The sequence below is a fragment of the Morone saxatilis genome, unplaced genomic scaffold (genome assembly GCF_004916995.1).
Source record: "Morone saxatilis isolate NCDOM2014 unplaced genomic scaffold, NCSU_SB_2.0 Contig11, whole genome shotgun sequence".
Taxonomy (NCBI): Eukaryota; Metazoa; Chordata; class Actinopteri; family Moronidae; genus Morone; species Morone saxatilis.
This window is the reverse complement of record NW_023339663.1, coordinates 2,458,383-2,471,177: the sequence shown is the minus strand read 5'-3', so window position 1 is coordinate 2,471,177 and position 12,795 is coordinate 2,458,383. Positions and strand designations below refer to the sequence as shown.

Sequence of the window (12,795 nt, the reverse complement as noted above, 5' to 3'; positions counted from 1 at the left end):
TTTTTTTTTTTTTTTTAATTTTGGTATTTGGGAAATGTTTAGTTCTAAAATGTTTTATTAATAATATGATATGTTTTATGTATAACTTGGAATTGTGAATGCACCTTTCTATAATGTTTGTTGACCCATGGAAAAATGTTTGTACTTTGTCTTGTATTTCATAATATTTTTGCTTTATTTAATTTAAGTATGTTATCATTTTATTCACTGTGTGCCTTCTAATACTTTCAAAAAGCAACTCTTGTAATTTGAAATAAAATAAATGAATATCAAATTGATCGTCAAATAATGTGTCATTTAATCCTATTTTATCCTAGTTTCGTGCTTTTGCATCCACAGTATCAATACTCTATTGACTATTGTATACTTTCTTATGTTTTCAATTATAAAGATACCTCAAGGTTTTACATGTTCTACTAGAGTTTCACACTGTAATGATAAATCATGTGAAAGAGAGATATCTAGGCCATCGTGTCCCACAGTGGGATCTCAGAGACCTTCAGAGGTCCTTGAGGGGCTTTGGAGAAAATAAGATGTAGGTTATCTTTCACAATCATTTCTTTCTCCTTGCTGTTACCTTCAGTCTTCCCGCTATCCGATCTCATATCTAAATCATAAGAGTTTAAATAAAACTCTTTACAGAAGGGGAGTGTGACTGCGTGGGGGTTCAAGCTGCAGTGAATGTGTATCTTGGCCATTCTTGATATGACATTTTGAGGAACACAATTACCGGTTTAGAGCAGATCTGTTTCTATTCATCCTTCACAGTTTAAGTACTGTAGGATAATCTTTTCTTCTCTTCTAGGAAGTAGGAGATCTGTGTTCAATCCATAACACATATTAATCTCTATCAGGACCTGTGAGTGTGACTGGGGTTATTTTTAGAGATTATAATTGCAAACAAGCACAGGGGTTAGATTAGATGCATTCTGTAATGAGCTTTTAATGGAGAGACGCTCGCAGCCTTGGAAGATTAACAGGCGGCCTTTCAAATATTAACATCACTTTGTCATCATCATTTGACAGCCTCAGTTTCCATGGAGACACCACATTTCCTGTAACACCGCAGTCTATGCAAATAGCCCAGAGATCACAGAGAAACTGGCAGAGAAAGTATAAAGCAGAAATCATTTGACTGATTGATTTTGGCTGCTAAGAAAGTGAGCTGCTACAGAAAGAAGCAGAAACCTGGTTGAAGGAAGTCACTCTCTGACACTCTGTTGGAAAAGAAAATCACTTGATGTTGGACTGTCCAACCATCTCCTTCAAGAGTCAACAAGATCCTGAATAGGAGTCATCACAACCACAGATGCTTTTAACTCACCAGTAGAGACCTAATTACGCACGAAGGGCTTTAGAAGGATGCTTTATGTATCACATGATATCATGTGAGACACAGTATGGTCATTTGCATTTACTACAAACAGATTATAACTTCATTTATCAACATTATAGAGATTTTTCAGAGGAGTAGTTGCTATTTTCTTCAGATTTCTGCACAATACAAATTTGAATGATTTCAGAGACTGATCTCTGTGCAGCCTGTTTCAAGCTTCTGGGTCCTTTTTCTGCTCCAAGTCAGCTGAATGTGTATCCTGGCAGACAGCAGCCATGGGCCTGGTCACAGCTCTGATTTACAGGAAAGCAGCAGCATCAGCAGCAGCAGGGATATTACTGAGCAGCATTTCAATATGAGAGCATTGAGGTGGAGACATCCTGGCTGGGAACAATGCAATAATGAACACCTGATTCTGCTAAACGAGCACATATGCAGCTCGCAGTGGTTTTTATTAATGACAACAAAACATAAGGAAATAAAAATGTTCAGCCCCAGTTGAATGCAGGTGGGCATCCGCCTCCTGCAGCCGACCTGACCGGCTGGCACCGCAAAGTTCAGCGTTACGTCGTCATTTCTGCAGGTCGGGCTGACACCCACATTAAGAAATGCGCAGCCACTACCCAAAATGTCTAATCTTAGCCACCTCTGCTGGAGCTGACAGACACTGAAACACGCACTGGAAGCATATGCCGCGAAGCGTCCTCCATCCCACCACCATCTACTGTCATTTCACCGCAATGCAAAAAGAAACATAAAGAGCTTTACCTTAGAAATCAATATGTCAGCTCTGGGGGGTTTCCAATTTGTTTCACTGTGCCGTTGGTTGCAATAATAACGCGTCCAACATCGCTCAGTCCTCCCTTGCCTCTGTTTTGCTGAGAGTCAGGGTGTGGAATACACACGCATGGCACGTAAAGATGCAAAGGCATTTTTAAATGTAGATACCATGCTCATTTCCTCCGGAGCCACACACAGCTGCTGCACATAGACAGTGATAGGGATTACTTTCATTTAAAAAACGGAAAAAATGAACTTTATTTATTTTATTTGTTTTTCTTTTGTTTTGTTTTTGGGATACCACCTACTTCGAAATAACTTTTAAAATAAAGGCGATAAAGGGCAATCTAATGTGCGTTCAGTGCTTAAATGTGATAGAATAATAGTAATTTAACAGAAATCAGTTGGTGCATTTGCAATATCGTGCAGTTTCAAAGGCATTTATTCTGTAGTTTAATGCAACTGGAAGCCTTTGCAGATGCAATAGTTCAGACATAATTCAAACCCAACCTGTATTGTGTTAGAATATGTAACAATGGGAGGTAAAGGAAGGTGAATCAAGACAGACTGAATGAAAAAAAGTATTTTTTGTTCGTTTTTTCTCAGACTCCAACAAACTGAGATCTTAGAAAGTGGCAGATAGCTCGTAAAATTAGTTTATTTCAGAGTTTTCTCAATACTTATACTCAGTAACAGAAGTTAAAAGTTCAGGCACAACTGTGAAACATCATCTTTCTATTCACAATCTTCACCCTCAATAGGATTTTACAACAACATTTATAACGAAACTCTTTCATCTTTATTATACAACAATATTTCTTCAGCATTTTTTTAAATAAATATCGTTATATTGATTGTTTCCATGACAAAGGAATACATACAATAAATGTAATAAACACCAACATTTTCTTCCCCCAGCCCACCCACCGTCCAACTCCCAAGCCCCCTTGCATTTCTAATAGTTCTTTTCATTTGCAGTCAGATTGTTTGAATTATTTATCTTGTAATTGAGTTCTTGGGTGGCAAATGCTGGGATTTTTTAGGGAACAAGAATGTGCTCCTGTAGCTGCCGTTCCTCCCAGCAGAGGCCAGCAGACACTCTGTAGTGGTCTGAGACTGGACTGCTGACTCACTCCTGGTAACACACGTCTTCCTGAGGAGAGATTTACACACTAGAGCCAAATTAAAGCCCATGGTGATCCATCACCACCGCAGGAAATGTCACTGACTACCAGTCACAGCACCACCAACAGCACAGTATCTTCTGGAACATACCGGGGCTGACAGAAACAGTGAGGGTCAAAGACACATTTAGACCCAGAATGAAAACTACCAGTTTTAACTAATCACAAATACATTTAGTTGCCAGTTTATTAGGTACACCTTTCTAAAACGAATGCAGTCTAATACAACAGTCTTGCAGTAAATCCTCCCTTCATGAAGGTTTTAATGTTCAGTTTTAGTTTGAAGTGTTTTCGGCCACCCCATGTACCCCGAATCAGTGAGTTTCAACACAAACTGAGCATAACAACCTCCATAAATGGGAGAATTTACATGGTAACATGTCACCCGGGTCAGTGTTGTAGTTCACTGATGTGTTTTTAATAGTTTTTGGACAACAATGGAGCGATACAACAACGAGGCTTTGATACACGGATAATTTTTAGCATCAATTTATTGCTGATTTCGGTCTTTTAATAGGACCTGTGGGCTATCAGATAAAGAATATCACCAAACGTAGAATTTAAACATTGCTATATCTATAATGCTAATATACACTAACTCACTAGGTTAAATATTGACCCCTGTGTGGGTCAATATGGCACTGACAACACTTGGTTAACTTTACCAATACGGTGTTTTGCAGAGGTGGGACCAAGTCTTTGTTACAAGAAGAAAGTCTCTAGTCTTAGTCCTAGTCCCAAGTCCTAAACTTTGAGTATTGAGTTTTAAACAAGTCATAATGCACTCTTCACCAAATGTAATCTCATTTTAACAACAGAACAAACAAAACAAAATTATCTTTGGTTCATTTTAACGTGACATTAGTTCTACATGGTTCTTAACTTGCAGGGAATGAATAGCGTTAATGTTAGTTGTTTTAAGAAATAAAGGGAAAGTAATTAGTGATCAGCTTTTCAAATACTTTCAAGTTGAGTCTTTTTTCAAGTATCCTTGAGCAAGATACTGAACCCCAAATTGCTCCTGATGCTGTGTCATCAGTGTGTGAATGTGCATGAACGATTAGTTTCTGTTTGATGGTTGGTTTTGATCCAGGAGCCCAACAGTAATGTAAAAATAACACCAACACTGGGTCAAAACAGCCCATTGCTACTTGGTAAAGTTTACCCATTATTAAGTCGGTGCTACATTGACCCACGCTGGGTTAGTAGTTTTTAACCCAGTGAGTTTTAGTGATAGACTTGCACCACACAAGTGTTGTCAATATAATGCTAACCTGCAATGTTTGTGTTGCAGAGTGAACTTATTCAAATGTCTTATGAAGCTTAAAATAGCGTTTTTTTCTCTTCTGACGGTTAGCCTTTGTTGTCAATGCTACTCTCTGCACAGTTGAAGCCTTGTTTTGCTCATGATGGGAACAAAGAGGTGTCAGTTTAGTAACCAAAGCACATTGCCTGGTACTTGCAGTGACACTGATATAAATAGAAGCTTTGTGTGCCACAGATGTCTTATTTTCAGTCCCTTTTGTCTGGCAGAGTTGAACAAAAAAGAACAACACTGGGGATACTGTACTGTACTCGCATTGATTACACTCAATAACCCAAATGAGTGTGTTTAAAGAAAATAATCTGCTGTAAGCAATCATGTTAGAAATGTTTTCAAACATTTGAGCATGGATATTTATTCTTGACCTTTGGGTATTTTCAACTTTTGCCTTTGGAAAATATTTTCACAATATAATTGTCGACAGATTATAGGAAGTAATAGCTTCATCTTCACTGTCTTCCTCATCATTAATAACAGTGACAGTGAGCTTCAGCAGTGTCATAAAGGAAATATGATTAACATAAATTCTCAAATCCCTCTTTTCCTCTCGTCCAATGACATCCTGTGACATCAAATAGCCACATAACCTGCGATCCAATCAAATATTCACCATCCAAAAAGCCACACCCACCAATCCTCCCAGCCCATACTGCACTGTCATGGTGCTTGCTCCGGATGCAGTTGTCATGGAGATGGAAAAGGGCTCAGCGTCCACTAGTGGCACTGTTACCATGGAAATCCCTATCTCAGCAGCTGTCTCAGTGGAGCGAGCAGAGCCGGAGGAGTGTGTTCAGCACCATGGACAGCACCGCACCGGAGCTGCGTTCCAGCACAGAAGTTATCGCATGCTGATTGTGATCGGAGAGATTTCCACCAGCCATCAGCTTGACACTGCCAGGAAACAGATTACGCAAGGTAAGCCAGGAGAGGAGTGATCAGAGGACATGGTGCTGCAGGGGTAACTGGCCAAAGTGAAGGGGAGTCTGGGTGTGAGCCTCGAAAACACTGCAGCAGAAAACATCCTGATGTTCTGTTGTTAAATCTGTTTCAAAGCTGGAATTGTTTTCTTGTGTGTTCACATTAAATTCTTTAAACTTTAGATATCTGTACATTTTCATTTTAGGGCACTTAGTCACTCAATATTTGTAAAATGTGAAGGATATAATTGGTTTCATATTGTCTCATATTGTTGTATTAAGTATTCTCATCCTGGTATCAAAAGTAAAAGTACTCCTTATTCAGAATGGTTCCTTTCAGTTTCATATGAAATCATATAATTTAGATTTTTACTGATACATGTAAGCAAATTTAAATGTCTTGTTTGTCAATGTAGGTACTTTAAGGCTCATCGTATATTTTGCATGTAATCTGAAAAGTAACCATAAGTGTAGTTGTGTTAAAAGCACAATATGTGCCTCTGAAATGCAGTGGAAAGTGCAGTAAAGTACAAGTACCTCAAATGTGCACTTCAGTATAGTATTTGAGTAAAAAGAAATGAATACCTTTTATATGTGTACATACATTTGTTTACAGTTTTCTACAGACCTACATTGAGCCATTCAATACTTACAAAATATGGCAGAAATTTAATATGACACTAACAACTTCAGCTGTCCTCATGCAGCGGATTAATCTGGACTGTACTGTCATTATTAGTGTATTAATTCTCTTACTCTCTACTAAAGTGAAGTGGTATTAAAGCTGAATATTCATCAGGACGAACACAAAGACGAAGAGAAAGACAAGACGCTACTCACACTCACATTTGGTTCCTGTCATTAATGGACAATCTTTATTCAGTTATAAAGGCTCTTTACTTTCAGGCCTGTAGCTGTCAGTCAGGTGATTCTCTGAAGACAAAGGTGCTGTCAGATACTTGAGTGTAATGTTGTGCAAAATGAACAGTATGTTCCATTATCGATGAACGTTATTCATGCTGATCTTCCTTTAACAGGTTTGCGTTCCTGGAATGTCGATCTGACTGTTTGTGACCTGAACAAGGAGCTGCAGCTGTTCGAGGCCAGACACACCGCTCAGTTCTCTTCAGAGGTGAAAGGTCGGTCTGAGTTGGTTGAATGAGCAGAAACTTGTCTGGCAGCAGTTACTGTATACTGCAGCATGTACAAGTTGTTTGTGTGACACGTGTCCGTGTGTGTTTATCTCTTTCTGTTGCTTGGAGACATTTACCAGCTCTGAGTTGTGATGGTATCAGAGTCTAGCTGGAGGGATTTAACGTATTGCTGCCAACTGTCAGTCATCTCGTCTGTTCCCATGCAGCCATTCTGCAACTGTGACTGCACAGAGACACACGGCGGATCAGACTGCGTTCAGTCTGAGATTGACAACAACGCGTCCTTTCTTTTCTGCATCTCGTTTGCCCTCTCTCTCCACACATGCATGAGACTGTTCCTGGGGATCTAGAGGTTATGCAGGCTGTATTTATCAAGCTCTCATATGCAGACTGGATGTCAGAGTGGGAATCAATACGTGCTGAATGTGAGAGTCTGCAGGGGGAATATAAGATCAGGTCCTGTGTGATGAATGGAGCATGTGTTAATGAGGCCTTCGCTGGGATCTTATTCCTGTGAATGTGACTGCTCTCTGGGTCACTGCTTAGTATTTACAATGAAACCACTTGTGTCACCCGCATTTATAATAACTATTCAGCATTTACTGTAGCTTAGAGGGGTCAAACAAACCGCTCAGAAGAGAAAATGCATACTGAGTGTTTCACTGTGAAAGGATGTAGATCTTGGTGCACAACTTTCCTCCCACACAGTTCTGGTTGGTGGTGTTATGTAAAGAGTATAAATAAATACACATCTGTTTGTTGACTGCTGCAAAAACCAGTCAGATAATCTGATATTTAGATTTAAAATCTAGTGGGACTTGTTTTGAGTCTGTATTTTTTTTTGGATTATTTTGTGTGAACTATGCCAGGATGTTTGACTTAATTAAAGTAAGTTTCTGTTCTCTAGTTTTATTATCTAATCTTATTTTAAGTAATCTAATCTTGTTTTAAGACTTCTGGTAGCTGGACATCCTGACTTATTTTAAGAAATCAAAATTGCTTTTCTCAAGCAAAAGAAAGTTTGTACAAGTATGACAAACAAACAAACAAACAAACTAATCATTTTAATACCCAATCAGTTGTTACTAGAAATCCATCTTAAGTGTGTCCTCCAGTGATTTAGTATGGCAATCCCATAAAGAGAGAGAATGGTCAAAATTGAAGTAACTGAGACTGAGATATCTTGATTTGTAATACGGGTTAATCTCCAAAAACATTGAATCCAACATTTCCCATATTGCAAACGATAGCATCCTTCTGTTGCACCCTCCCTGCCTCCCATTAGAGCCACGAAGGACTTTATACAGCTGCTCACAGGCTGAGTAGTTCTCATGATGAGTAAACTGAGGTTGATGCTTAGAAGAAAATCTGTGGAGTGCCCCTTTGGAGTGATTAAGGTTGGATGGAGACAAGATTTTAATGAAAGTAGTGACTTTCTACTAAGAAAACATAAAGAGTGAACAATATTGGTGTTGAAAATATTAGAATTCAAAGAAATAGTTTGACATTTTTATTTAGTTAATTATTGAGCAATATTATCGTTCATTTGGAGTTGGCACCTGTAAGTTTAATATTCGCTCTGTTTTTATTTCTGTTTTTGGTCTCCTGAGGGGAATTTCTGGCTCTTAAGCTGCTAAATGTTCCACTATGTTCACCAGCGAGTCTCTAACTGTCTGTCTGTTGTTTGCTGCTGAGCAGGTGGTGTACAGTGGGACTTTACAGCTTTTTATTATAGAAATATGCATTATAATAGATTCAAGTATGAAGCTGCTGGGATGTGATTTACTTGGCTTAACATAAAGACTGGTAGCAGGGGGAAACAGCTAGCATGGCTCTCTGCCTGCCAGCACCTCTAAACACTTAATTACAATAAGACTTAGCCTGTTGCTGGGGCTGGTAATGTGGGTAGGCAGTTAGCCTCTACAAAAAGATGAGGAATGCTGTAATTCACATGTTGTCTCATAATAATCTGTCAAAATGAAATCATGTAAAGACATTTTTCAGAATGTTGAACTATTCCTTTGAACTGGTCCTTTAGTCATTTAAAATGGACTAGAATAATAAATTAAGCATAACTGACTTTGGATAATGGCTTTTGAATGTGAACTATAACCTTTCATGTTTGGTCAGAGGTCAAACTGTTGATATTTATGGTTTGCAAGTTATTTGATGCTTCTCAGATCGACCCAGCTCTGCATAATTTCACATTACGTCATTGTCTCACTATCACACATCCGCTCAGGATGCACAAATTCACAGCCTCCCCTGGATCTCACATTTATGTTAACACCACACGCCAACATGTTTTCTCTGTGTGTGAATATTTCAGCTTGAATACACAGTATAACAGTTTTATCACCTTTTACCATCTTTACACGATCACCAACATTTTCTTACTTTTCTTCCATCTCACCTTTGTCACAGACTGTTCTCTGCTGTCTGAACCTCCTCCCCTCCCTCTCACTCAGTACTCTCTCTTCGCCCCCCCTTTCTCTCTCCTTGTCCTGGTGTATTTCTCTCCCTCCTGATGTGGTGATTTTTACTGGAGCATAGAAAGAGGCTCACTGAGTGCTGCTCAGTGCTGCTGGAGACTCAGAGATAGCTGACAGAGAGCGTCATCTCCAGCCTGAGCAGACATGCTGAAAGGCAGAATATTTCTCCTGCTGGTGGAGTTAACTCTGCCACTCCCGGGACAAATCTTATTTCTGGCAATACAGTCATGTATATATACCTGTTTGTACCTTGTAATCCAGTGCAATATTCATGTAGACATGTAGAAGCTATGTTATCATTATTGGCTGTTATGAAGTTCTTCATCTTGCCATCACAGGAATCTGACTCTGACAAAGACAAAAAAAAAAAAAACATTTTTACATTTCTATTTTCATTTATACAATGCATGTGCTATAGAAGTTCTTATGTAGCTAAGAAATTGTTTTCGATTTTACTTGTAACAATATCAAAAATAACATTAAAAATGTTCAAGTAATGTGATTACTGATGGCTCTTTGCAGTAACACAAATTCTTAAATGGTGTATAAATGATATGCCTGATATCTGTAATTGGAGTGAAAGATTACTGTAAGAGAAACCTGGTTTCTGCAGACAGGATGGATTTCTTGGACAGGAACAGGTAGCAGGGTTAGCAGGGGTAGGAGGGTTGGTAATAGAATTTTGCATGCATGCATTTGCATGACAAAGAGATTAGAGAAAAGTGTCGCTGTGACAGCAGTTTGGCAGAATGAGAAGAATAATTTGTACTCATGGGACGTCTCTGTATCCAACGGAAAATGAGCTAAATAGGCCAGTTTACAGTTTACAGCTGTATATAAGACTGTTGGTAAAATTCAGACCCATTTGCACAGTAATGAAAACTACAATACTTGAGCCTAAGATCCTAAAACCTAAAAACTCCTAAACTCTAAGCCGCTTCAGGCAGCATTGTCATATGTCAGAAATAAACTTGTCAGAAATTAAACTCTTTCATCTGCAGAAAGTGAGAAACGCTGCAGCACAGCTGCAATTTGTACAAAATGGATCACGTGGTGCTTGATCACAGTCAAACCACACAGAAGCTATTGATGCTATTGATTGCTCCCTCTTTCATTGTCTTTGATTGCTGGTTGAAATCTGTTCACTCTGCCTCGCTGCTCACACAGACTGAAATCTTATACAGCTACAGTCTTGAAACCCACTGCAGTAAACTATATGGGTGAACAGAGATGGAAGCATCACATGAACATACAGAGATGTGTGCAGCAGCCTAAAGCAAATACACCATGTCCCTCAGGATCACCAACAGACTGCTGCAGTCATCTGCCTGCTGAGGCAATACACACACACACACACACACACACAGCTACAGGATTGTATTTCAGTCATTTGCAGGATTTGTCTAGACACTGTGGATGCTGCAGACAAGCTGAGAGAATATCAACCAGATTTTCCCATTTAAGTAATTGAATATAATATAAGAGATAATCCATGCATTGCAGTGTTCCAGAAAATGGCATTATAGCACATTATGGAATCCACTCTGCACTGGTATTCATCCATTCTTTATTTCATAGGAATTCTTATCATGTTATAATAACAATTATCTTTAACTAATTCCTGCCTATGTGGTGTTTTAATACCAGCTCTGGAAAAGAGTGCACATCCTTTACTTTCTATATGAGCTGATAATGATAGAGGGATCACAGCTCAACACCTCTATGGATACAAATGCTTACAGTGATGCTAGCAGCTCTGTGAAGAAGCTCTTTGGCACAGCCGTTCCTCAAACTAAATGCTCACAATTACAGTGCTAACATGTTGATGCTAAAAAGATATCATGTTTGCCATGTTCACCCTTTTAATTAAGTGTGTTAACATTGCTTATTAGCACCAAACACAAAGTACAGCCAATGCTAGTGGGGATGTGTCACTGGTTTTGTAGGTGTTTGGTTATAAACCAAAGTATTGGACATGTTGGCCTGATGGTGGCACTATAGAGCAGTGGTTCTATGCTGCGGGGTGTGGATGACCAGGGGGAGTGGAATAAAGTTGAATTAATATGATTTCTGTAGGCAAAATAAACAAAAGTTTGCTGATGCTATTGTAGTGACCTTTATTTCTCAAAAAATTCAACTTGGATCCTTTTTTTGTTTTCACTGTTTTTGTTAGTGATGTGTTGGGTGGAGGGGCATGAACTTTTTTAAACTTTTCTTCGGGGGGCATGCCAGAGAACCACGGCATTACAGGAAAAGTCAGGGGATCACCACTAGCATACTAATACTTGCATAAAGTAGTCTTGAATCTGACCTATTCTACTCTGCTCTCAATCCTCTTTGGATCTGTCTCAACTACACCAGATTATTTTATTTGACTAAAATGATCTTTAGAACAGCTAAAAGACATAATGGCATGAATATAATAAATAGTTACAAAAGTGGTAACAGAAGATTGTTTGTGCCTTTAGGGATACTGGTACAAATCAGGTTCACACAAGAGGTAAAGTAATACTTCAGTTAAATCTGCTAGTCTCAGCTGTAAATGAATTTGAGCCAAAGATTGAAAAACTGGCGTGCAATTTCCCCTGAGTGAACACAGGTTTATAAATCAGTCTACCTATTTTATCTCTAAAAACAGGGAGGCTTTGACAGCAGCAAGCACACACACAGGAACAAGAAAAATGTCTTTATGTAAAAATAAAATACACAGCAGAAGGGCCACTGAAGTGTGTGTGACATGCGGTTATGAACTTTCAGGTTGTCACTCAATTCACTGAAACCACCGACAATGAGCAGATTCAAAAGTCCTCATTGCCTGAGGCACAGACTTCAAACAGGCTAACTAACATCAAGAAACAGCCCCAGACAAACTGGCTTCTCACTGAAGTCTGGTTTTCTGATTCTGATTTGAAAGGACAAGGCTGGTGCTCTTCTATATTTATCTTATTGTCACTAAATCCCATGAAAAGACCAAAAACTGTGTGTTAACCACCTCTCTGTGGCGCTGTCCGAGGCCCATTTGTTCCTTCTAAAGACATAAATCTTTTAAAAACAGCTCACAAATATACAGTTTCATTTTTAAAAAGGTTCAATAAGTTCCTGTAGCAGCTGCTGTTTTTAGCAGAATTCACAGGAGGAAATAGTGCATTTATTGGGGACTATTTTCAGCAGCGGATTAATGCACATTTGGAGCTCCAGTGAGTATTTGGGGCAGCAGGACGGTCATCCAGTGCAACAGTGTGGCTCACTGATGTGTTTTTAATAGTTTCTGGACAATAATGGAGCTTTGTGGCCCAGAGGAAGAGGATATATCAGACTTTGTGATACACATACAATACTTGTTAGTAGGCTACATCACATAAATATCTATCATAACACCAGCACAAAACACACACCATCACCAGTTTTATCTTCTAAAGTAAGAGGAAAATAAAGGATCTTCAAGAATTTGGCGATATATTGATTTGCAGTGCTGCGTTCCTTGGGCTGTGTTTACAGAATTACACTAGCTTTTATTGACGTCAGTGGTTTGAAAGAAAACGAGTGAACCGAGAAAGTGATCAATTTTGTTTGCGCCAGGAGGCGGGGGAGAAGCTGCGTCGGATGTG

At 39.0% G+C, this 12,795-nt stretch overlaps 1 protein-coding gene across 1 annotated transcript in view; it reads right to left on the bottom strand.

Moving 5' to 3' along the window:
* tp53bp1 (tumor protein p53 binding protein, 1) overlaps positions 1-2,196 on the bottom strand; it is a 32,460-nt gene extending 30,264 nt beyond the window's left edge. The window contains exon 1 of the mRNA XM_035682461.1: positions 2,105-2,196. The gene's annotated coding sequence lies outside the window, so the exon portion shown is untranslated. The remainder of the gene's footprint in view (positions 1-2,104) is intronic.
* Between the last annotated feature and the right edge of the window lie 10,599 nt (positions 2,197-12,795).